Source organism: Ipomoea nil, unplaced genomic scaffold (genome assembly GCF_001879475.1).
Source record: "Ipomoea nil cultivar Tokyo-kokei standard unplaced genomic scaffold, Asagao_1.1 scaffold2480, whole genome shotgun sequence".
Classification (NCBI taxonomy): Eukaryota; Viridiplantae; Streptophyta; class Magnoliopsida; order Solanales; family Convolvulaceae; genus Ipomoea; species Ipomoea nil.
In genome coordinates, this window is record NW_017618908.1 from 6,730,576 (window position 1) to 6,755,451 (window position 24,876).

Genomic DNA, 24,876 nt, shown 5'->3' on the forward strand with positions numbered 1-24,876 from the left:
TTATGTGGACCATAACAAAAACTACATTTTTAATATACTAAATCTATATTTTTTTTTACTGAATGTACATTATACAATATAATGTACACTCAGTACGAAAATAATGTACATCCTCTGAATACAATATACATTATTCTTGTACTGAATGTATATTATTTCACAGTATACAAAATATGTTCCACACAATAATGATTGCATATTCACTAGTCATGTTGTCGTCCCATGGCATGGCATGCATATATCAACTTTGACGAAAAAAGTAATATGTATACATTAAATATAAAAATATTATATTTGTTTTAAATAATATTATATTTTTTTATAAGTAATCAACATTTTATTTTTAGATGATTTCGTATTATATTTTTTAGAGTTAATTATCAAAATGGTCCCTTAACTATAGTGAAATTACTAATTTGGTCCTTGACTATTTTTTTTAACCAATTAAGTCCCTTAACTTAAAAAATTTTAACCAATTTGGTTCTCCGTTAGTTTGACCGTTAGTCAACGGTTAACTTAGGACCAAATTGGTAATTTCTCTATAGTCAAGGGACTATTTTGGTAATTAACTTTAGGGTGGGCAATTCGGTTTAGTTTTCTCGAATCGAACCGAACCAAAGTAATATACCGAACAACCGAACGATATTGAATTCTTGTATACCGAACGGTTCGATAAAAAATCCGATCCAATCTGAATTGTTCGATAAAAAATTGAACTGAACCGAATACAATTTGATTTTTTTAAAAATATAATAATAATAATAATAATAATAATAAATAAATAAATAAATAAATAAAAAGTAAATCCAAGTCCCTTACTGCTTGCTCTGTCGTTCAGCTCATATTTTCACGGGTATCTCTCGTAAATATTTTATTTGATTTCTTTATGGTTTGTTATCAAAAGTTATATATTATGTGTTATGATGTTTACATAGTCCATATCTAAAGTCTAATATAAGAATTCAATATCGTTCGGTTGTTTGGTATATTACTTCGGTTCGGTTCGGTACGGTTCGATTCGAGAAAACTAAACCGAATTGTTCACCCCTAAATTAATTACCAAAATGGTCCCTTGACTATAGCAAAATTACCAATTTGGTCCCAAGTTAACCGTTGACTAACGGTCAAACTAACAGAGGACCAAATTGGTTAAATTTTTTAAAGTTGAGGGACTTAATTGGTTAAAAAAATAGTCAAGGACCAAATTGGTAATTTCACTATAGTCAAGGGACCATTTTGGTAATTAACTCTATTTTTTATTACAAAGAAAGGGGGACACCCACATATACTATTTACGCCTTCACCAAGGCTCAAATCTAAGACATCTCACATAAAGAGCCAACCAGATGCCAGTGGACTACAATCAACTTGGTTCGTATTATATTTGATAGTATAAGTATTACATTTGCATATTAAAAAAATAAACATAAAAAATATAATAGGTCAACCTACTTTGTATAAAAAGATCAAAATGTCCTTGGCATTTTACCGATTTTGTTGAGAGGACAAAAAATGGTCATATTACAATAATACTAGGACTAATTAAGGGTGTTCTAATAAAAAAAAAAAAAAAAAACTAAAAGTGGACTGTCAGATATAAATCTAGAACAAAAAATAAAATTAACTCTTTTTTTTTTTATAAGAAAAAAAATATCAAGTTGGTCAATAAATTCCTCAAATAGTGCCATTTGGTCTCCAACTGAATAGAAAATCCTCAACCAGATATCTTAAATGACAAAATATTGAAATTAGGTCTTAATTTTAATTATTCAACAAGTTACTATTGATGTAGTACTCACTATGCTAATACATAACGTTTTAGTGCTCATGTGGATCCTAAGTGTATGTAATGTTATTTCATTTTCATTTGTTTTTAATAGAGAAAATTTCAATTTTGGTCACTCGACTATAGGGGCTTTGTTAATTTTAGCACCTAACTTTTAAAATTATCAATTTAGTACCTTGAGTATGTAATTTTTGTCAATTTTGGTCACTCAGGCCAAATTGCCGGCCAAATTTGGCTGAAAAATTTTAATCCAACATTTAGTCTAAAATTTTAGGGGCAAAATAGTCTTTTTTATCCTTTCTCCTAATTCCCACCTGCGGGCAAATTGTCGCGCAGCGCCGACGAGGTCGTACGAGTGGGCCTTGTTGGGCGGGTGGAAGCCGAGGATGGTGGTTTCCGATGTGGTTAACAGGACGCGGCTCCCTGGGTTGTTCTCAGCTATGTCTTTGGCGACCTAGAGGTCGGTGATGCCGCCTTAGCAGTCGAGAAAGTAGAGCATTACACGATTGACGTCACTTTTCAGGCCAAGTTCGGCAGCCAAGTAGAGATCGCCGCCGGGCAGCCAAATTTCGCTCTAGGAAATGTAGACGCTCTTCTTCGTCTTGTTGCAGCAGGAGGGAATTAAGAGAAAGGATAGAAAAGACCATTTTGACCCTAAAATTTTAGACTAAATGTTAGATTACGTTTTTTCGGCCAAATTTGGCCAGCAATTTGACCAGAATGACCAAAATTGACAAAAATTACATACTCAAAGTACTAAATTGACAATTTTAAAAAGAGCAAATACCAATTTTGGTCCTACGAGTATTAGTAAAATGACAGTTTTATTCCACATGTTTAATTCCTACCAATTTACATCCACGACTATTGTTTTAGTACTAATTTTCATCCACAGCTAATTTTTTAGTGTCAAAATTCATCACACCGGTCACTCATCCGTTTCAGATATGCCGAAATATGAAATTATTAAGGATATTTTTGTCTTTTTCAAATTAAGATCTCAATTTGAGCATGAATAAAGGAATTTAAGCTGTAAGATCGATCTCAATTCACAGTTCTCCTCCTCAAATTAAGGTAGGATGAAGAGGAGAACTGCGAATTGAGATTGATCTTAGGACTTAAATCTCATTATTCATGCTCAAATTGGGATGTTATGTTGAAAAAGGATGAAAATACCCTTAAAATTTTTAAATTTTGGCATGTCTTAAACGAATGAGTGACCAACGTGATGAATTTTGACACTAAAATAATAGCCGGGGACAAAAATTGGTACTAAAACAATAGTCATGGATAAAAATTGGTAGGAATTAAACATGTGGACCAAAACTGTCATTTTACTAATACTCGTGGGATCAAAATTGGTATTTGCTCTTTTAAAAATTAGTTGCTGAAATTAACAAAGACCCTATAGTCGTGTAACCAAAATTGAAATTTTCTCTTTTTAATATTTTGATTAAAAAAAGAACTACAATACTCATAGTCTCATATAGTCATTTGGCTTTAAGGAACTATTTCCATTAATGTACAACCAAGTGGTTGTCCAATTCCCCTCGATCTTCAATGATTTTTAAAATCGTAAAAATCTCATTCTAAGGTATTTAAGGTTTTTAGCTAATGTGGAAAGATAAATTTTGGTGTTGAGCACTCCTTGCAAATATAAGATTTTGTCAATATTTTTTTTTTTAAGCCAGCAATGAAATGCAATTGCATTTCACTGACCAACCAATGGGCACTTGCGTTACACGCGGGCACTGGGACGTTTCAGACCTCTTTGTTTTATTATTTTTTTTTTATTTTTTTCATTTTAATGAACTGGTCGTTACAAGCAAAATGCAACTGTAAGTTCTTTTGTTTATTTTTTAATTTAATTTAACATACATTATTATTAAATTTATTATTTTTATTTATTAAATTCATAATTATCAATTAAATTAAATTTTCATAATTATCAATAATATTATTAATAAATTTATAATTATCAATCCTATTTGATCAATTTTATAATTACAATTACAATTATAATTTTTAGAATGGTGATAAATAAATAATTAATTAAAATATAAGATAGTAAAATAGTGAATTCATAAAAAAAATTGAGAAAAAATCTCAAACTAATGTGGAGAAAGGTTTTTGTGATTTAGTGAGATAGTAGATGATGAGGTTGATGTTGGGGTTCACAAAAAAATTGAGAAAAAAAATCGCAACTATTGATGATGCCCTTAGTGATCAAGGCTGCTTAGCCGCATTCATTTGCAAGATTTAGACCTCAAAATCAAATCTTAATAGTCATGGCTATGCGTGTTGGGAATTAAAAAAATTGTATAATATAACTTTGTTATTATTATTATTATTATTATTATTATTATTATTATTATGACCAGGACTATGTGGTCTAATGGTATCCGGGTTGGACTTTCATTTGGAAGATTGTGAGTTCGAGCCTCAGTGGAGGCGTTATTGGCTCTTTGTGTTTCAGTAGGTTGAGAAGGTATATGAACAGATACTACAATGTAATAGAGCTAGTAGCATTCAAAAAAAAAACTTTGTTATTATGATATATATAATTTGTGAATATAGAATTATTTGAATCTTTAAAATATAGATTAATATAAATAATTTTAATTTGTAAATTATTCAAATAAAATTTTCATTAAATTTAATATATATTACTCCCTACTACTTAATTAATTGTGCTAGGGACCAGTGTCAGGCCGATTGAATAACTGTTTGACTAACAATCAAATATCAATAAAAAAAATTATTTTTGGGTAAAAAAAGTTTAATTATTTTAATTAAAATAATAACGTAGCATAAAATCAAAAAATGGCTAAAAGTTAAATTAAAATAAAAATGTAAGTTAATGAAAATTAACATTGAGTTCAATAAAATTATAAAAATCAAATACACAATGAAGAGACTCATAGCTATCATCATACAATATCATGATCATGACAACAAGTGAAAGTTAAAAACTTCTGCATACCGCGAGAGCATTCAGGACATCTTTCATTTTCAGAAATTTTGCTCAAGGTAATTGGATATTCAAGGGTACAACAAGAATGCTTATCCTTGGAAAGCATCTCATGGTGGTCTTTGAATGCCTGGCCAAAACTTTTAGTGGTCTTTGAATGCCTGGCCAAAACTTTTGGTGGCATCTATGTTTTCCTTCCAAATCTCGTAGTCATTCATGGCTTGCAACATTTTCCTTCCATGTCCACATACAACCACTTCTGATCCTTTGCATAACAAGGCCCATCCTTCCATTGTTGCATTCTTGCTTTCATAAGACAATAATCTTTTGAGTCCTTGCAAAATTTCATCATTGTTGTTTTCTTTGACAAGGTGATTAGTCATTTCTAAATATTGAATTCTTGACAAAAACATACTTCGAAGACGGGCCCAAAACCACCATACTCCAAAAGAATCATCCAATGCGCAATGACTCATTCTTTCTTTATTAATGATTGCGCTTATCATTTTGTTTTTTCCAATGTAGGCCAGCTCAAAGTTCATTTGGGTTTTGGAGGCAACTTCACGTACCTTGAAAATGAATTCTCGAATCCATTTAATTATGTTTCCTCCATATAAGAAAATATATTTTTCCTCATGAATCTGAAAAGAAAAACATATTAGCTAATTGATAAATAAATAATTAAATATATATATATATATGAAAATACAAAGTTACTTGGATGTGGGGTTACCCAATCATTTATTGGTGTGCCAATTTTATAATAGAGGCGGCCAGATTGTGGTGCCAGAAGATGAAGAGTCCAAGCAGTTTGTTGTTGCCACAGAAGTTTTTCCTTTTCGCTGTCATACGGAGTAGATTGTGCTATCTGATGATGAATGAAAAATAAGGTAATTAATTAATGTTATAAAATGCTTATATTGCTAGCTGCAATCTTGAAAGAAAAAGAACAATGATAATACGGTATAAATTAAATGAATCAAAAAGTAGAAGGTCGTAGTAGTGTACCACTTCTTCAATTATGCCTTCAACATCCTTTTTCCAAGCATTTATCTGTGAGTCGATGTTACGTACCAAATCCCTTGTCATTGAGTCAATTTTAGGTCCCACATGCCGGGATTCCGAACTTGCTTCAACGCCGTAAATCCCTTGCTTCAACTCGTTTTGTATGATAAGACTTATGTTATGTGGAACGACATTTATTCCTATTGTATCTTGTTGAATATAATCGGGGGCCCAGGTGAGCATCATGTGGATGACATTTGAGTGAGCAATTCTTCCACGTCGGTCAAGTGAAACAATTATGGGTTTCTCTCCCCATCTCATTTTAAACAACTCTTCCTTAACAAATCTTGTGCATTCTGGCCTCATCATTTTTTGTGGATCATTCAACCAAAAGAAGTTTATCTTGTTTCTTAATTGATCACATTGTTGCTCATACTCAGTGCTCCATGATGCATCATCCTGTGTGATTGGGATCCAAATAATATTTGCTCTTGAGTTGAGGTAAAACCAATTTAAAAAATGAATCCATTCTTTAGGGACGCCAACACCTGATGTTATTAGTAGCATCACTAATCTCTTTTCCCAAGCCCTTAATGCCTAACATATAAACAGAAATATTAACATGTATATAAGAATGTAATGCAAGCTAGCCTAATAATTCTTAACCCAATCAATTATATATCTTCCCTTAGCCAAAAACTCCACCCAATTGTGTATACACCGTACCATAATAGCAATAATTAGGACTTGATTGCCCGCATGACAGTTCAGTTAATCACAGGAGTGAAGTTTGAGAATAATGACTAGGGATCGAGTCTCACTAATGACAATAATATGGAATTAACCTCTTAAAGTGAGAGGGACTCCTATATGATTGTACTACAATTTTAAAATTTACATTACATATATTAGGAATAATTTTTGAATAAAAAAAAAAAAAAAAAAAAAAAAAAAAAAAAACAGCAGTACTGCCGTAGTATTAGTATGAAATTATATTGATCGAAATATATGGCTGTTTAGATTCAAAACCTTACCTTTCGACGCCAACGACGAAGAAATATTCTCTCATTATCATCTTTGATATTAAACATTAATTTGAAAACTTGTAAGTTATTAGAAGAGCCGTGATATAATGCATTTCGCAATGCTCCATAAGATTCCTCCTCCTTTTTCTTTGCTGCATATATTCATATGAAAAAACAATGTATTAATATGTGTGTGTATATAATCTTCAATAAATAAATCAAATGCGTAAATATTTGGCAACGACTTTATATATAAAATGAACTAACCTAGTTCTGCAGAGAAAATAGCCATTAAGGTGGTTATTTCCCTATGTTCATTTTGAACCCTGTAACAACAACAACAACAACAACAACAACAACAACAACAATAATAATAATAATAATAATAATAATAATAATAAGCTAGTAAATTATGTAATTTTGGGTGATTTTTTGTGAGATGGGTCGAGATAAAAAAAAAATAATACTTATGTTGTGAAAAATTAATATTAATTAGAAATTAAAAGAATGTATAGATCAGTAATATTTATGGATTGAAAAGTTACTTATAAGAAAAATTAATTATAATATTAATCATAAATAAATTAATTGATTGTAACTAATGAAAGAAAATGTAATACTTATGAAAAATTAGACTCGTCTTACGAAATCACATATGACAGTTCATGAGACCGTCTAGTCTCATAGAGATTTGCCATGTAATTTTTTCCATGCAATGTCATGAGGCACTTATGTACTAGGTAAACTTCACTTTGTGACCTTAATAAATCGAGCAAATACCAATTTTAGTTTCACGCGTATTAGCAAAATGACAATTTTAGTCCACATGTTTAATTCCTATCAATTTTCATCCACGACTATTGTTTTAGTACCAGTTTTCATCCACGACTATTGTTTTAGTGTCAAAATTCATCACGTCGGTCACTCATTCGTTTAAGACATGTCAAAATCTAAAATTTTTAAGAGTATTTTCATCATATCCAGCAAGGTCCAAGTGTTAAGCCCTCCCGGGGCCTGGTCGTCACGCCTAGGGAAGTCGCCGTGGGTGATCTTCAGCACCGCAACCGGCTCGGGGAAGTCTCCCCGAGCAGTCGTCGGAGCGCTACGCCCCGACCTATCTCCTTCTTCACGCGATCGCCTTGCTGAGAATCTCCGAGACCCGGCCCCAGCGTCAATCTCTGCCCCCGTTGCGTCCACCTCCGGGCGGAAGTTGGTTTTTCTGAACAGCGAATCCGTCCGGCGACAAATGAGCAACCTCAGCCGGGCCGACGCGAAGGAAATCAACGCCCTCACGGGCGGGAAGGTCGTCATCAACGTCGACCGGGCGCTTGGTAACATCGCCGATCGGACCACGGGGAGGTGGCTCGGGCTTCACTTTGACTCTCTGAGGGCCCCGTTGACCTTCCCGTTCAGCCCGTTCCTGCTTATGTTCCTCAAGCACTACGGGGTTCTCCCCGGGCAGATCACCCCAAACGCCCATCGCATCATTGCGTGCTTCCCGCAGGTCTGCGCTCGGCACGGTCTCGACTGCACGATGGAGCTGTTCGACTACATCTATTCGGTACGGCCGCTGGCTCCTCGGTATGGGTCCGGGTTCCTCCAAACTCAATCGCACGGGCACCGGTGCAAGATACTCGGCCTACCGGACAACAACCGCGGGTGGAAGAAAATGTTGTTCTCCGTCAAGTACGTCTGGGACCTGCCGGTCCCGCGGGAATGGCCTAGCCATTACCTGGAACAGGTTACCCCGGACGAGACCCCCGAGCTTGCCGATGCTGCCGTAAAAATCTCGTCCGAGTTCTACGATTACCACACCTACAAGACTCCCGAGGCGTTTAATGCGGCCCGCCTCGAGCCCCCCCGGTACGATCTTCCGGGAAAGTACGAGCCTAGGCGGATTCAGATCACCATTGCCCGGCCGCCTCCTCCTCCTTCGGCCATGCCTGGAGGTTTCGCATTTATTTGCGCACGTTTCTTTTGCCCGGTCTCAATCGGCCGATCATCTAACCTTCTGCCTTTCTTTTCCAGATATGGGTTTCGACAAGGCTTTCATCGCCGCTCCAGCACCTGCGACCGGGCCCCGGCCTAAAATTGCGCTTGGGGGCAAAAAGAATGTTGCGGTCGGTCCCTCTTCGGCAGATTCGGCGGTCCCCACCGGTCTTCCCCTCGGCGTCACCTCGACCCATCCTGTCGACTCCGAGCCGGACTTGCAAGTCATCCGGACCAGCACCCGGAAGGGGAAGGAGAGGGAGATGGACGACGATGCGGAGGACGTTCATCTTCTGAAGCGTAGCAGGCGGGCCAGCCCTTCCGCCGAGACCCCGGTCATTAATGTCCTGCTGAGCGGGGAGCATCCCGCGGCCAAGCTTAACCGACTGATCGACATTATCCCGGCCGGGGATGACGGGAAGGGGCAGACGTTAAATGAGATCGGGGAGCAGGGAGCGGCCGACGTCGTGCAGGTATGAGCCTCAATTCCCCCTTCATTTTCTCCCGCCGGCCGTTCACCAGAGCTTACGATCCTTTCCATTGCAGATGACTCGCACCCTGGTGACTCTGTTCCGTCGGGCAAAAGCGACGGAAGATGCCGAGGCCATCCAGAAGGCCGCCGAACGCCACGAGAAGGAGGCCAAGGAGGCGCGCCGAAAATTACGATCTGCCAACGATTGGCTGGCCAAGGCGGAGAACCGGGCGACGGAAGCCCAGAAACTGCTGGACAACCCGGAGGGGCTTGCTGCACGGGTATGTCGCGACCGGGCCGAAGGCGAGGCTTTATTCCGCCACTTTCTGAAGAACCCGGTCGGCGAAGAGCTGGCTTGGACCCTGGCCAAGTGGGCCTTCAGCTCTGGCCAACGCCGGGCCCAAAAGGAGGACCGGGACGCTCTGGCCCAATCGCTCGAGGATGACGACCTGGCCCTGGTCTTAGGAGTTCTGCCCGCCGAGGTGCCCGATCCCGGCCCCGAGCCGTTTGACAGTCCCCCGATCGCCGGTCAGCCTCCTTCCAACGAGCCGTACTCACAGGCTCCTCCTGAAGCCTAGACTTCTAGAGCGGGAGCCCGGCCCCGCATTTGTGCCGGGCCAACTGACTTTTGACGGCGGTTTGCCTTCCAGGGAGCCCGACCCCTTTGTGTCGGGCCAACAACAACTTTTTTAAACTGCTTTTTTGGCTAAGCGCCTGTTGTCTCTAGTATTTCATTTATCCCTAGTGCTTACCACCAACTTAACGAGGCCGGGACGGATCCGGTCTCGCTGTTAAGCGTCGATGGCCACTTTCGAGTGTACCACCAACTCGACGAGACCGGGACGGATCCGGGCTCGCGGCCAAGCGTCGATGGCCACTTTCAAGTGTACCACCAACTCGACGAGACCGGGACGGATCCGGTCTCGCTGTCAAACGTCGACGGCCACTTTTGAGTGAGCCGCCAACTCCACGAGACCGGAACGGATCCGGGCTCGCGGCCAAGCGTCGATGGCCACTTTCAAGTGTACCACCAACTCGACGAGACCGGGACGGATCCGGTCTCGCTGTCAAACGTCGACGGCCACTTTTGAGTGAGCCGCCAACTCCACGAGACCGGAACGGATCCGGGCTCGCGGCCAAGCGTCGATGGCCACTTTCAAGTGTACCACCAACTCGACGAGACCGGGACGGATCCGGTCTCGCTGTCAAACGTCGACGGCCACTTTTGAGTGAGCCGCCAACTCCATGAGACCGGAACGGATCCGGGCTCGCGGCCAAGCGTCGATGGCCACTTTCAAGTGTACCACCAACTCGACGAGACCGGGCCGAATCCGGGCTCGCGGCCAAGCGTCGATGGCCACTTTCAAGTGTACCACCAACTCGACAAGACCGGGACGGATCGGACCCGGGCTTTGCCTACCCTCGTAGGGCTTGATGGCCTAACGACCTTGCCGGGACGGACCCGGGCTTCGCCTACCCTCGTAGGGCTTGATGGCCTAACGACCTTGCCGGGACGGACCCGGTCTTCGCCTACCCTCGTAGGGCTTGATGGCCTAACGACCTTGCCGGGACGGACCCGGGCTTCGCCTACCCTCGTAGGGCTTGATGGCCTAACGACCTTGCCGGGACGGACCCGGGCTTCGCCTACCCTCGTAGGGCTTGATGGCCTAACGACCTTGCCGGGGCGGACCCGGGCTTCGCCCACCCTCGTAGGGCTTGATGGCCTAACGACCTTGCCGGGACGGACCCGGGCTTCGCCTACCCTCGTAGGGCTTGATGGCCTAACGACCTTGCTGGGACGGACCCGGGCTTCGCCTACCCTCGTAGGGCTTGATGGCCTAACGACCTTGCCGGGACGGACCCGGGCTTCGCCAACCCTCGTAGGGCTTGATGGCCTAACGACCTTGCCGGGACGGACCCGGGCTTCGCCCACCCTCGTAGGGCTTGATGGCCTAACGACCTTGCCGGGACGGACCCGGGCTTTATGGACACTTTTGTTGGGCGTCAGTCGACACGTAGTTCTCAAAATATAAGTAAAACACTTCATTTCATGGAAAAGGTATCCTTCCGGTACAACGTTATCCGGCTAGGACGAGATTACATGATCTAAGGGAAAACATTACATGGCTTAGGGGAAACATGGGAGGGTCGGGAATTTGGCTAATGATGAAAGAGCGTGAGGTTCTCTGAATTCCACACTCTGTCCACGGATTTCCCGGTCGTCGTCTGCAGCTTGTAGGTTCCCGGGCGAATGACCGCCGACACCACGTAAGGGCCTTCCCAGCTTTGGGACAGCTTCCCCCCCTCCATCGGGCGACTGGCTTCTCGCTTCCTTAGGACGAAATCGCCCACTTGGAAGTATCTCGGACGGACTCGGGCATCGTGGTACGCCTTTGCTTTCTTTTGGTATTCGATTATCCTTTTTGCGACCTGTTCCCGCCTCTCGTCGACGGTGTCTAGCTCCACTGCCATCATCTCATCATTGTTATCCGGGTCGAACTCTTTCTCTCGGGCGGTCGGTATCCAGGCTTCGACCGGTAACCTGGCCTCCGCGCCGTAGACCAGGGCGAAGGGGGTCTCTTTCGTTGCTTCACGGGGGGTCGTCCTGTAAGCCCAGAGTATGTATGGCAGCTCGTCCGCCCAACTTCGACCCGCTGAGTACAGCTTCTTCTTAAGGCCTTCTAGGATAGTCCGGTTAGCGTTCTCGACTTGACCGTTACCTTGAGGGTAGGCGACGGATGACTTTACTGCCTTTGTTCCAACCGTCGCGAGGAAGTTTGTGAAGTAACTTCCCTCGAACTGCTTTCCGTTGTCTGTGACCAGCTGCACGGGAACCCCGAAACGGGAGATCACATTGCGCCATAGGAACCTGGCGCACTGCTGCGATGTGATGGTCGCCAGGGGTTCTGCCTCGACCCATTTCGAGAAGTAGTCAATCGCTACAATGATGAACCTTTTCCTACCGGCCACCCGGGTGAACGGGCCGACTATGTCGACGCCCCACCTGGCGAACGGGATGGCCGTGCTGACGGGTTGGTAAAAGGTGGCCGGGCGACCTGGAACTTTGGCGAAGACTTGGCACGCCTCGCACTCCCGGGCCACCCTCTTGCAATCGAGTTGTATTGATGGCCAGTAGTACCCTATGATCATAATCCTTCTTGCCAAAGCCTTGCCGCCCTGGTGCGCCGAGCAAATCCCCGAGTGGAGCTCGGTCATTACTAGATCGGCCTCGAATCCATTGAGGCACCTCATCAGCGGGCCGCCGTATGATCGCCGGTACAGACGGCCGTCCACCACCTGGAAGCGGGGCGCTCTCAGCTTAACCTTTCTGGCTCTTTCTGTGTCGTCGGGGAGTCGGCTGTCGGTTAAGTATCACATTAGGTCTGTGATCCAATCTTCGTCCGTCGGGGCTATCGGGGCGACTTCCAGGGCGTCAATGGCGGCATGGGTCATTTCTTCAATACGGGCTATTCTGGAAATGTGCTCGAGGGCTTCTTGAGCGAGCTTGGATAGGACGTCTGCGTCCACATTATCCGCCCGGGGGACGTGCTCGACCGTGTGGCCTTCGAACTCTGCAAGGATCGCCAACGCCTGGTTCCTATACTGCACCAGCCGGTCTCCGTTTGCTTCGAAGTTTCCTAAAACTTGCCCGACCACCAAAGCGGAGTCCGTTCTAGCCCGGACGTACTGTGCCCCGAGCTTCTTGACGTATCGGAGGCCGGCGATGAATGCTTCGTATTCAGCCTCGTTGTTGGTGGGGGAGAAAGAAAAGATCAGGGCGTGGTACAACTTGAACCCCTCTGGGCTAGTGATGACTACACCTCCGCCCGCTCCTCTTTTGTTACTCGAGCCGTCGGTTGCCAGTTCCCACCACGCGTCGTCCGGGCCCGGCTGTATCATCGTGCTAGCTTCCCTGGCCGTACATTCCACTACGAAGTCTGCTAGCGCCTGGCCTTTGATCGCCGGTCGGGGTTTGTATTCTAGGGCGAACTGCGTTAGCATTAGGGCCCACTTGACTAGTCGGCCGGATGAGCTGGAGCTCCGGAGGACAGACCCGATGGGTTGGTCGGTGAGTACTCGGACTGTTCGGCCTTGAAAGTACGGGGTGAGCTTTTTGGCAGCCATGTACAGTGCAAACACGACCTTTTCCAACCTGGAGTACCTCGTTTCCGCCCCGTTCAGGGCGTGGCTGACATAATACACTGGTCTCTGGATGTTGTTTTCGTCAGTTCGGCAAAGGACCGCGCTGACCGCTCTGTCGGACGCCCCCAAGTAGACGTCCAAGTCTTCACCGGGCTCTGGTTTCGACAGCACGACAGGGGACATGAGATACTCCTTCAGCTGCTCGAACGCGTTCTGGCATTCTTGATCCCACTTGAAGGCGCTTATCTTCCTCAACGTTTTGAAGAAGGGCAACGCCCGCTCAGCGAGTTTAGAGAGGAAACGGCTGAGCGCGGCCAGTCTCCCGGTCAGCTGCTGTACCTCCCGGACTGTAGCGGGGGGTTGCATGTCCAATATCGCCTTGACCTTGGCCGGATTCGGTTCGATGCCCCTTTTTGTCATCATGAAGCCTAAGAACTTCCAGGTCTGAACCGCGAACGTGCATTTGGCCGGGTTGAGCCTCATCCGATGGTGACGCAGGATTTCAAAATAAGACCGGAGGTCGCCGGCGTGGTCTTCCCGGCCGAGACTCTTGACGAGCATGTCATCTATGTAGGCCTCCATGGTCTTGCCGAGCAGGTCTTCGAACAGCATGTTGATCATCCTCTGGTAGGTAGCCCCGGCATTGCGCAGGCCGAAGGGCATCACCTTGTAGCAATACAGGCCGTCCGGTGTGACGAAGGATGTTTTCGCCTCGTCTTCTTCCGCCATCATGATCTGGTGGTAACCTTTAAAGGCGTCCAAGAAACTCATAAGTTCAGATCCCGCGGTCTCGTCGACCATCTGGTGGATGCTTGGCAGGGGGTAAGGGTCAAGCGGGCACGCCCGGTTGAGGTCTGTGTAGTCGATGCACATGCGCCACGCCGGCGGTTTAGGAACTAGAACCACGTTGGCTACCCAGTCCGGGTAGGAGACTCCCCTGATATGCCCGATTGAATTCAGCGTTTTGACCTCCTGCCGGACGAAATCTCTTCTGTCGATGGATAGATGTCGCTGCTTCTGTTTGACCGGCCGTACGGCGGGGTCCACAGTCAAGCGGTGGCATATTGTGGACCGGGATATTCCGGGCATGTCTTGTGGTCCCCAGGCAAAGACGTCCGCGTACTCCCTCAGGACCTCTATGATTGAGCTTCTCAGGTCTGCCGGTAGGGCTGCGCCTATACGGACGGTCCTCTCGGGAAACTGGTCTAACAACTGGATTTCTTCAACTTCCTCCGCTGGCTCGGGCTGCTCCCTAGCCGGGGGCCTGTTCTCGCGTGCTATGGCATTAACTCTGGATTAACCACCTTCACTCCTTTGGACCGCCCTAACGTAGCACTTCCGGGCTGACCGGATGTCACCTCTCAGCACGCCGACCCCGGCCGGCGTTTGGAACTTCATACACAGGTGTGGCATTGAGATGATCGCTCCGATTTGCGCAATTCCCGGTCGGCCCAAGATCACGTTGTGGACGCATGTGAGGTTTACCACGATGAATTCCATGTCTGCTTTTGACACCCTGGGGTAGGTTCCTACCTCGACAGGCAATCGGATCATACCTTCCGGTTCGATAGTGGCCCCCGTGAAGCCAGATAACTGGGTGCGGACCGGGGTCAGCTTCTTCTCGTCAAGCTTCAACTTCTTGAAAACGTCTAAGTACAGGACGTTCACGCTACTGCCGGTGTCTACCATCACTCTTTGAACATCCACGCCGCTTATGTCGAGCGTGACAATCAGGGCTTCGGTCCCATGGTCAGTATTCCGGGGTAGGTAATCGTCCGTGAAGGCGATGGGTTCGGCTTTTGATCGCTTATCCGGTCGAGCTTCGTCCACTAGTCCGACGTGTAGGCTTTGGCTCCACCTATGCCGCTCCTCTGTACTGTCCCCGCCCTCAGGGCCGCCGAAAATCACGTGTATCACCTGCTTGGAGCCACTGGGGCGGGATTCTCCTTCGGGGTCCTGGTCCTTGTCCTTCTTGTCCCGGCCGGATCGTTTGAAGAACTTCTTCCATCTCTTCCCCTTGTCCTTCTTCTAGGTAAACTGGGTCAGCTCACCCTCCTTCAGGAGGTCTTCGATCACCTCCTTCAGGACCCGACACTCGTCCGTGGTGTGCCCCCGGTTACGGTGGTATGCGCAAAACTTAGAGGTGTCCCGGCCGTCACGCCCGGGCTCGGGTAGCTGGATCAGATTGCAACCTTGGGCATAATCGAGGACCTCCGTTACCGGGCGGGTGAGCCTGGACAGATCCCGGGGGGCTTGTTGACGGTCTCCGCGCTTCTGGTCGGGGCGAGTGTCTCGCCCGGTGGATCCCGTCTCTTGGCGTCGCTTCGCGGAATTTGCCTCCATTGCGTTCGCGTAGTCGGTGACTCTGCGAATGGCTTCGTCGTACGATTGTGGCGGGTGGACTATGAAGTCCTGATACAGGGTCCCCGCTCGGAGGGAGTAGTGTAGGACGTTGATGGCTGTCCTGTCGTCCATTGGCTCGACTTCGCCGATGGCATTCTTCCATTTGACCAGGAAATCGGTTAACGATTCTCCTTCTAGCTGCTTGGCGGCTTCAAGGTGCGTGAAGTGCTTCCGAACGGTCCGGGACGTTGCGAAGCGTCGGATGAATTTGGTCGATAAGTCGGCAAAGCATGTTATGGAGCCTGGTTCAAGGGACTTGAACCAGTCGGCCGCTCTTCCCGAGAGCGTTGAAAAGAACGCACGGCAGATGACAGCGTCGGACACGCCCAGCATTATCATGTTTCCGTAGAAGGAGTTGACGTGCTCTTCTGGGTCTGTTTTCCCGAATAATCCTTCGCCCCCGGGACCCGGAGGTCGATCGGGTACTGCTGTTGCATGATCTCACTGGAGAACGGCGTTCGCAATAGCGCGGTGTCGAGACTCGGGATTTGTGCCGTTTGTTCCTGCTTCCAGCGGTTGAACTCCTGTCGGACCTGCTCCATGACCTCACGCGGGACGCCGGCCGTCGGATTCAGTTGGGTGTCGCGACGGTGGTGACTCCGGGAAGAGCTTACTTCGTCCGAGTCCGCGCCGCGGCTGGATGCCGACCTGTCGAGGGACGCCCTTCTTCCGCCCGGTCGATTCCGCCTGGGGGAACCCGTCGGCTGCAGCCTGTCGAAGGCACTCATACGGGGAGCATGTTCTGCTGAACGGTCGATTGAACCGAGGCGTGAACGGGCCGGGCGACGGGGCTGCGGTGCCTCGGGAGGGGCGTCTGGCGGTCCCCGCGACGATTGTGCCCCGTCGTGCTCACTCACCCCCGGGCCGAAGGTAGGGGGAACGATCCGGTAGTTGTGGACTGGGCTGTACATTTGCGGAGGGTATACCCCGGGCATCTGCGGCTGTGGATACGCCTGGGGGTAAAAACGCGGTGCGTTGGCCCACCAGTGGTACGCCGGGTCCATAATCTCCGGGAAGACTCCCGGGGCTTGGTACGTAGCTTTCATCGGGATATCCCTGTAAGCGGCTTCCGCTGGTCCCATGCTGACCGGCTCCGGAGGCTGGAATGCTCCTTCTGGCGGCTGGTTCAGGTCCATCCGGGCATTCAGATGGGCCCGTAGGTCAGGCTGGGTGTCGTCGGCGTCTCCGCCGGCGTTGAGGAAATCCATGAAGGGATACATGCGAGGAGGATCGGTAGTAACGCACGGATTTTGTACCGGTCCCCACGGACGGCGCCAAAATGATGTGGATAAAATAACTGTGTATTGATACGTATAGGTTACAATAGAGTTACAGACAGACCGATCGTATGCGATGACCGGGATCCTCTCTAATCTAGTGAGTAGCCTAATCCAAAAAGTCCCTCTCTCTAGCATTTAATGCAGTATTTATAAGGGTCCTAGGGAGCTGCGCCCGGTCCTCCGGCATGTCGGCCACGTGGCGCGCATGCACCGGGTGGAGGGGAGGCAGGCATGCGACCGTACACGTGGTGCGAGGCTTCTGCTGCTGTCAGGCTCATATCCAGGGCGGCTATACATCCCGGTTACCGGTCGAGAGCTCAGGGGCCTTCCGGAGGCGCCCCTGTTAGGGGACCGGTCGGGCAAACGGGCTAGTGCCCGTTTGCGTGCACGACCGGGCAGGACGGCCGGGTCAGAAGGGCGACCCGTATGGCCGGTGTATATTCCCCATCAGAACACATGCTTTAATTTGGTATTAGAACTATGTCAAAGGTCATGAGTTTGAATCTGGGTGTAATCGGCACGATGTATTCCTTCTTTTTCCATCCCCTTAAGAACTCTTCATCATTCCATGTCTCGGGATATGATGGATATGATCGAGGTAGGGTTGCCGGTTCTTTGTGCATAATGATGTTCACGCAGTTTCAATGCTTCTTTCATTTCCAAGAGACCATTAATGTGCAATCCAACTATCAGCTTAAGATTTTAGTTGAGATGAAGCACAAGATCCAACTATCAGTTTAAGTTTTTAGTTGAGATGGAGGACATGATCCAACTATCAGCTTAAGCTTTTAGTTGAGATGAAACACATGCTTCAATTTACTTTGTATAAAAACGATCGAAATGCCCTTGTATTTAATGATATTTCCATGATTTTTTTGACGGAGGACCAAAAATCTTCATACCACAATAATACTAGGACCAAATGAGGATGTTCTGATAACAAAAAACTAAAAATGGACTATCACCTATAAATTTAGGACATAAAATGAAATTAAACTCATTAAAAATAATAATAATGGCATAGTATATTGTTGGGAAAATGCAAGTTGTTGGTTTTAGTGACTCGTGTATGGTAGTCACTTGGAAGGCCAACTAACATAACCGATTGATTCCAAGATAGATAAATAATGAAGAGAAAAAAAAAATAAGAAAGACACAGTAATTTTAACGTGGAAATGGAAAAGTAAAAAATAGGAGCCTTTTTAGGCGGTGCCAAGCCAGATATTCAGTATCTTTAATTTTGTTGGTAGAATAGTATAAAAATGAACAAAGGAGATTAACTTTTCGCAACCATTCTAAAAAGAAGGGTGGTGTATTCTGAAAAAAAAAACTCGCTAAATAAGAACCTGCGACCATTGCTAACTAAATCGATCGCAATCTAAAAAAAAACGCGAGTAGTTTTCGCCACCATTGTTGAAACTGAATATTAAAATAATAATATACTTTCCGCGGTTGTTCCTCTTGGAACCGTCACGGAAAGTTAATTAAAAACCTAGGGATCCCGATCATCTACATTGCTCTCTTTCTTCACGCGCTCTTCGTCTCTCCAAAGCTTTGCTTAGTTCTGGACGACAACATCGAACTTGTTGAACTTCGTTTGCCCTCCGGCGATGACCTCCCTCCTCACAACCACACCACAAAAGGGCTCCCCAAGCACCTCCTCCGCTCTCTCTTCCAAGCCTTCGAGGCCACCGCTTAGTCACTTTTCAACTTCTTCAGTTCTTCCTATCCTCCTCAGCCACTTTTATGTTAAAGAGTCCACATTGTAAAAATAAGAGAGAAACATATGGATAAGGCTATGGATTGGACTAGCTAATTGATTGTATTCATTTTTTTTAGTGTGGTTTAGAGTCCATTTGTATTACAGCTCAATTGAGTTGACTTTGACCCAATCTTAGATTCTAACATTTTACAATTGTATTTATAAGTGCTAATACTCTTAAAATCTCCAACCTTTTAGGTGATTAAAGTTTAGAGGTCAATCTGTTCACAAAATGAGCTTTGTTCATCTGCTTGTTACAGGTCAATCTGTTTATTACCATCTTCACTTGCATGTACTCAGTGGGAGATAGATGAAATGGCCTCCGGGCTGATCCAGGATATATATCATCAAACTTCAATTTGGCATCGCCAAAAATGTTAGTACTTTCATTAATTTGCTTTTCATTTATTCAGTATTTCTTAGTCAGTTAATCCATCTACGAACTAGATAAAATATATCAATGGATTATTCAACTTTACAATAAACTACATCAAAATCAAAATGTCGATATAAATAAATGTCTAAATCTTATGCAAATATCAATTATATATGGAGATGTTAAGACCTTAAATCAAATTTTACATTTTTATACATAGTAAGTTTTTTTTTTTTTTTTTTTGGGTGAGGAAAGACCCGTACTCTACGGGAGAAGAAACACTAGAGACTACCACACTCTTGTAGAGCTTGCACCGTAGGCGTCAGCTTCCAGCAGATGATTAAGACTAGGCGGTGGGAGTTCAAGCCACGTTGTCCCCCAACTCGCAGCCTGGCCCAGATTCGCCAGGTGATCCGCGCACTTATGGCCTTCGCGCAACGTGTGCCTAAATATCACTTTTTCCATATTCGAAGCCAAATGTTTGCAATCTTTATAAATGGAAGAGGAGCATTCTTCAACGATCTTGTCCCCGTCCATGGCGGCCACCACAGCTTCAGAATCCAATTCAAGAATGGCCCTTCTAAAACCCCTGTCCTTTGCCAGCCGTAGACCCTCCCTTAGGCTCCACAGCTCCGCGGCAAAGCTATTATACATAGTAAGTTTAATATATAATATATTTATAATATTATGTACAATTTTTATCAAAATATATTTAGATATCCTTTAAAATACCCCTGTAAAAAAAAGCCTTAAGAATTATTTTCGCAATTAATGAGCCTTGAGTCAAGTTTGAAACTTGTAAGTGTTTGAATTTGACTTGAACTTATTGCACCTTATTTAAGGTAAATTATATTGTGGACCTTGGTTCGCGTTGCAGGTAAGTCACTGATACAAGTTTATTTTAATATATTATAAATTTATTTTTAGATAATATATTAAAATTGGACTCCAGTTACACTAAATAAATATACACATGTTAAACAAAAAAAAAAGAAAAAAAAAAGGAGTGAACTCTTATAATGATTGCTATTCTAGAGGGCTGATTTTCACCAAGAGCATTAGTGTACAATCGTTACTAATTTGACTTCATAATTTATATAATTCAGCACATATAAACATGATATAATAAACATGAATTCTGTACATTAAGAATATGAATTCTGTACATTAAGAATATGAATTCTGTATATTATGTGTCTTCATTATATTGTGTTTATTTATATGTATAGTATGAACATAAATTATGTACATTATGAACATGAATTCTGTACATTATAAAGTCAAATTATGTGTATTGGACCAGAGTCCACAATACACAGAAGTAAACAGTTGGTATACAATACGGGCTATGATTGACACAATGCTATGTGAACCATGATCGTCAAATAAAAATATAGTAAAATTAATTAGTGTTGTTCTAATAAAACTAGTGTGTGCGAAAAACAAAATTAAAAAATAGAACTCATTTAATAATGTATATTGTTAAATGAACCTATAGTATAATTGAAATAAAAAATGAAATTAACACTTTTTTTAATAAGAAAATGTTAGGAACCTTGTATTAGGATTTTGATGATACCAATGTAATGTAGAAAAGTAGACCCCTAACTTTTAGCTTTTCTATTCGCTGCTTTCGTCCTAGACGAGAGTTGCCATAACTCCTCTGTAATTCGTGTTAAGCTAGACAAACACACGAAAATGAGTTATGATTAGATGTTAGGGTCTCCAAGACGAAAGAAGACACAAGGCATGATGAACAACAACGAAAGTTAAAGCAGGAGTTGTCAACTATCACGAAAGGACAGTTCTGTTAAAGACGAATCTCACCAAGCATTACTTCTCTTCGACAACGAGAAGAATGTTCTACCTGTCTGATTTGACAACATCCTAGGACTATAAGGACCTCATCTTATGGGACACACTTATCAAGAAACATTAAATGAAGATGTACCATCTCCTAGAGCTAAATGACAAAACCCTAATGCTTTCCATACCTTCAACGGCTACATGGTACAACCTCATTAATGGTGCATTTAATGCATGAAGCTCCCCGGTCCTTGTCCAATGGTTAAAAGGTTCGAAAATTTCATCTCCCTCCAACGGATGAATTTTCATCACCTATATAAACCCACCTTCATCAATTAAGAAGGTGCTGGTTCATTCTCACTCGACTTACTTACTTGCAAAAGCTCTTGAATGCTCTTAACTTCCCAAAAGCTTTTGTGAACCAGTATTGAGGTGTTAAGTTACTTGAAGAAGGTCTTTGATCATTTTCTTACACCTCAAAAGAAGTCTTGCAATCTGTTCGAAGCAATCATCTCTCAGCCAAGACTTCATCGTTGGAGAAATCAAGAAATCATTTTCTACCAACCTCAACTCAGAAGAAGAAGTTGATAGAGGCGGAGTAAACTTGAGAAGTTGAAAAACCTACGAAGGCTGTCCGGCTTAGTGATCAAGGAAGTCTTTGTGTAATTGTACTAAGAAGTGATAGTGCAATCCTTCCATAAGTTGTGGAAGAAGAGTGTGGAGTAGGCAACGTTGGCCGAACCACTATAAAATCTCGTGTTCCTTCTATCTCTTTACTTACGCTTTTTACTTCTGCACTCATATCATCTTTTATCACCCTTACCAAAAGCTTTCCTAATTTCACAAACTCGTGCAAAGTATTTAAAACGAATATAACTTTTCCGCTGCGCCAAAACACCGAAAGGTGACGTTTAGGGCTTTTCACGAAAAGAGTCTATTCACCCCCCCCCCCCCCCTATAGACTCTAGTCACTCTCTATCGGGACCAACAAGTGGTATCAGAGCCAATACCTTGTTCGGTAAAGGCTTTGCATTTACTGCCTGGTAGATCCCCTATCAAAATCTCTTGAAAATCTTGCATATTTTCTTTGCACTCTTTTTTTTATCTAAAAATGGAAAAGGAACATACAAATCGCTCTAAGCAACTTGCCTTTAGTCTTGCTAAATTCGATGACTGGAAGTTAAGAATGCAGGCTCTCCAATGCTCTATTCATGATGAAATGTGGGACGTCATAACAACCGGACCAATTACGGTCATGATGGCGAATGCACAAGCAGCCGCACAGGGAGCAGGAGCTGCACAGATGATACCAAAGCCGAAAGACCAGTATACCACGGACGAAAGAACAAGGGCAAATCTGGATAATGTAGCAAGGAATATTCTCTACAACTCTCTGGATGATTCCTTGTTTCCCAGAGTCCGAAAGTGCCAGAATGCCATGGAAGTGTGGAATGTCCTAATGAGTTTGGGAGAAGGAGACGAGCAAGAAAAAGGACAACAAACTGACAATGGCCATGAAGAAATTTGAAGATTTCAAAATGCTGCCAAATGAAACAATCATGGAGATGGAACTCAGATTCACCAGACTTATGGGCGATCTGTCAGATCTCGGGAAAGAGCTAACTGAAAAGGAAATGAATATGAAGATTCTTCGTGGATTACCAAAATCATGGGAAATGAAGGTTATTGCGATGAGGGATAGTCGAGACATGAAAACAACAAGCACAGCCAAAATTTTCAGTGATTTCAAAGCATATGAGTTCGAACATGAACCGAAAGATGCCGAAGAATCAGAAACGAGAAACATTGCTCTCGTGGCAAATCAATCAGCATCAACATCCAACAGGTCGAAATCTAACTCTTGTGTTTTTTTATCTGATGAACAATATGCACTATTTGTCAAGAAAATGAAGAGGTTCATGAGAAAGAACAACTTTCAAGATCCACAACGATCGGGCCACCGAAAGAAGCCGGAAAATTCCTCTCAAACCTCAAAAACCGAAAACATGGACTCACAACTATTGTGCTATAACTGCCGAAAGCCAGGACACTTCAAGGCGAACTGTCCTCATCCAATTGTGAGCAAGCATCAAGATAACAACACTACCACAAGTCCCTCAAAAGAGACTGGAGAAAGATATAAAAGAAACAACAAGCCCGAATCATCAAACTCCAGAAATGAAGGAAGAAGGAAGGCAATGGTAGTGAACGAAACTTCTGACACAGTTGCAACCGAAAGTAGCTCCTCAAGTTCAAGCTCAGAAGACGAAAACACTGATGAGGAGAAAGGACTGCTCTGCCTATTTAGTCAAGAATCAGACGAACTGTGCCTCATGGCAGGCGAAGATGAGGTAAACTCTCATTCATCTTCTTGTTATTCAGCTGAGTCAAGTTCTGTGGGAAGTCAAACCTCCAATGAATCTGTTACCGAAATGATGAGGAGGTTCAAGGTGATAAATAGCACTTACTCCAAACTCAAAGAGGAGAACTCTCGGCTCATGATTAGCTATAATGAACTAAAGCAAGTTCGTATTGAGAACAATATGCTAGTCATTGCTAAGGAGCAACTTGAGAAAAATGTTCTCGCTCTAAAGGAGCAATGCACAGCAAAAGAGAAGAGAGAGCAAGAACTGCTTGAAGTCTTGGATAAATTCAATAATTCATCCAATCTAATGGATAGAATGGTGAATGAATCCAGACTGCCCGGGGAAAGAACCGGAATTGGTTTTAACCCCAGCTCCTCTTCACAAGTTGAATTGAACAAATCCACGAATGCATATTCACACGAAAGCTTCGAGGCTGCATTTGTTCAAGGACCCACCCAGGTGTCTGAGCCTATGATGGTAATTAACAATGTCGAAACACCACAAACAACAAGCCAACCGAAAGGAACGGCTGTACAACGTGTTGTGGAATCTGGAAAAGAGAAAACTGTTAAAGGCAACCCTAGACAAGTTTATGTCAGAAGGAATGGACCAAATGGCAATAGACAAGATCTAAACCATAAAAGAGGTCAGCCTAACAGGAATACTCGATCCAAGAAAAAGACGAATGTTAACCAGAGGCAATACCGTCCGAAAGTCACACGAAAGAATCCCATTCAAGGAAAGTCAAAGAACGAACAAATCAGACAACCCGAAAGATCCTTCAAAAGATCTGGGTATGGCAATGGATGGACTGGGCCATCAGAAGAAGATTGGTTTGATTACCCAGAGCCTCTCCCTAGAGCAGTATTTGAAAAGGTTCATCTGCGTAAACAAACTAATCATCTCAAGCATTATGAGAATCCTCCTCAGGAATATCTTCGCAAAAGATATAATGCTAAAGTCTTTGCCAGCATTCATTATGATTATCGTACATCTAATGGATACAAAGGACCAAGGATGAGTTGTGGATACTCTAGGTTGATGTGGGTTCCAAAATTGACTGCTAACCCTCAAGGACCCGAAACTAAATGGGTACCTAAAAGCACATAATCTTTGATGCAGGAAAAACAGGTCATATGGTATGTTGATAGTGGATGCTCAAGACATATGACTGGTGATAAAACAATGTTGAGCAACTTTATAGAAGTGGATGGACCTAAAGTTATTTTCGGAGGAGAAAACAGTGGCAAGACTCGTGGAAAAGGGGACATCATCAAAAAGGGAATAACAATACAAGATGTCTCTTATGTTGAAGGACTGAAGTTCAATCTCTTAAGCACAAGTCAATTCTGTGACAAAGGATACCATGTAAATTTCTCCAAAGACGAATGCAAAATCGTGAACACGAAGGATGGCAAGACAGCCTTGACGGGTCAACGAAAGAAGAATATGTATGTAATATCCTTAAATTCTTCTAATGCTAATGTTTGTC

General features: G+C 44.0%; 1 protein-coding gene across 1 annotated transcript in view; it reads right to left on the bottom strand.

Moving 5' to 3' along the window:
- LOC109153217 overlaps positions 1-24,876 on the bottom strand; it is a 48,299-nt gene that overhangs the window by 6,336 nt on the left and 17,087 nt on the right. The window lies entirely within an intron of this gene.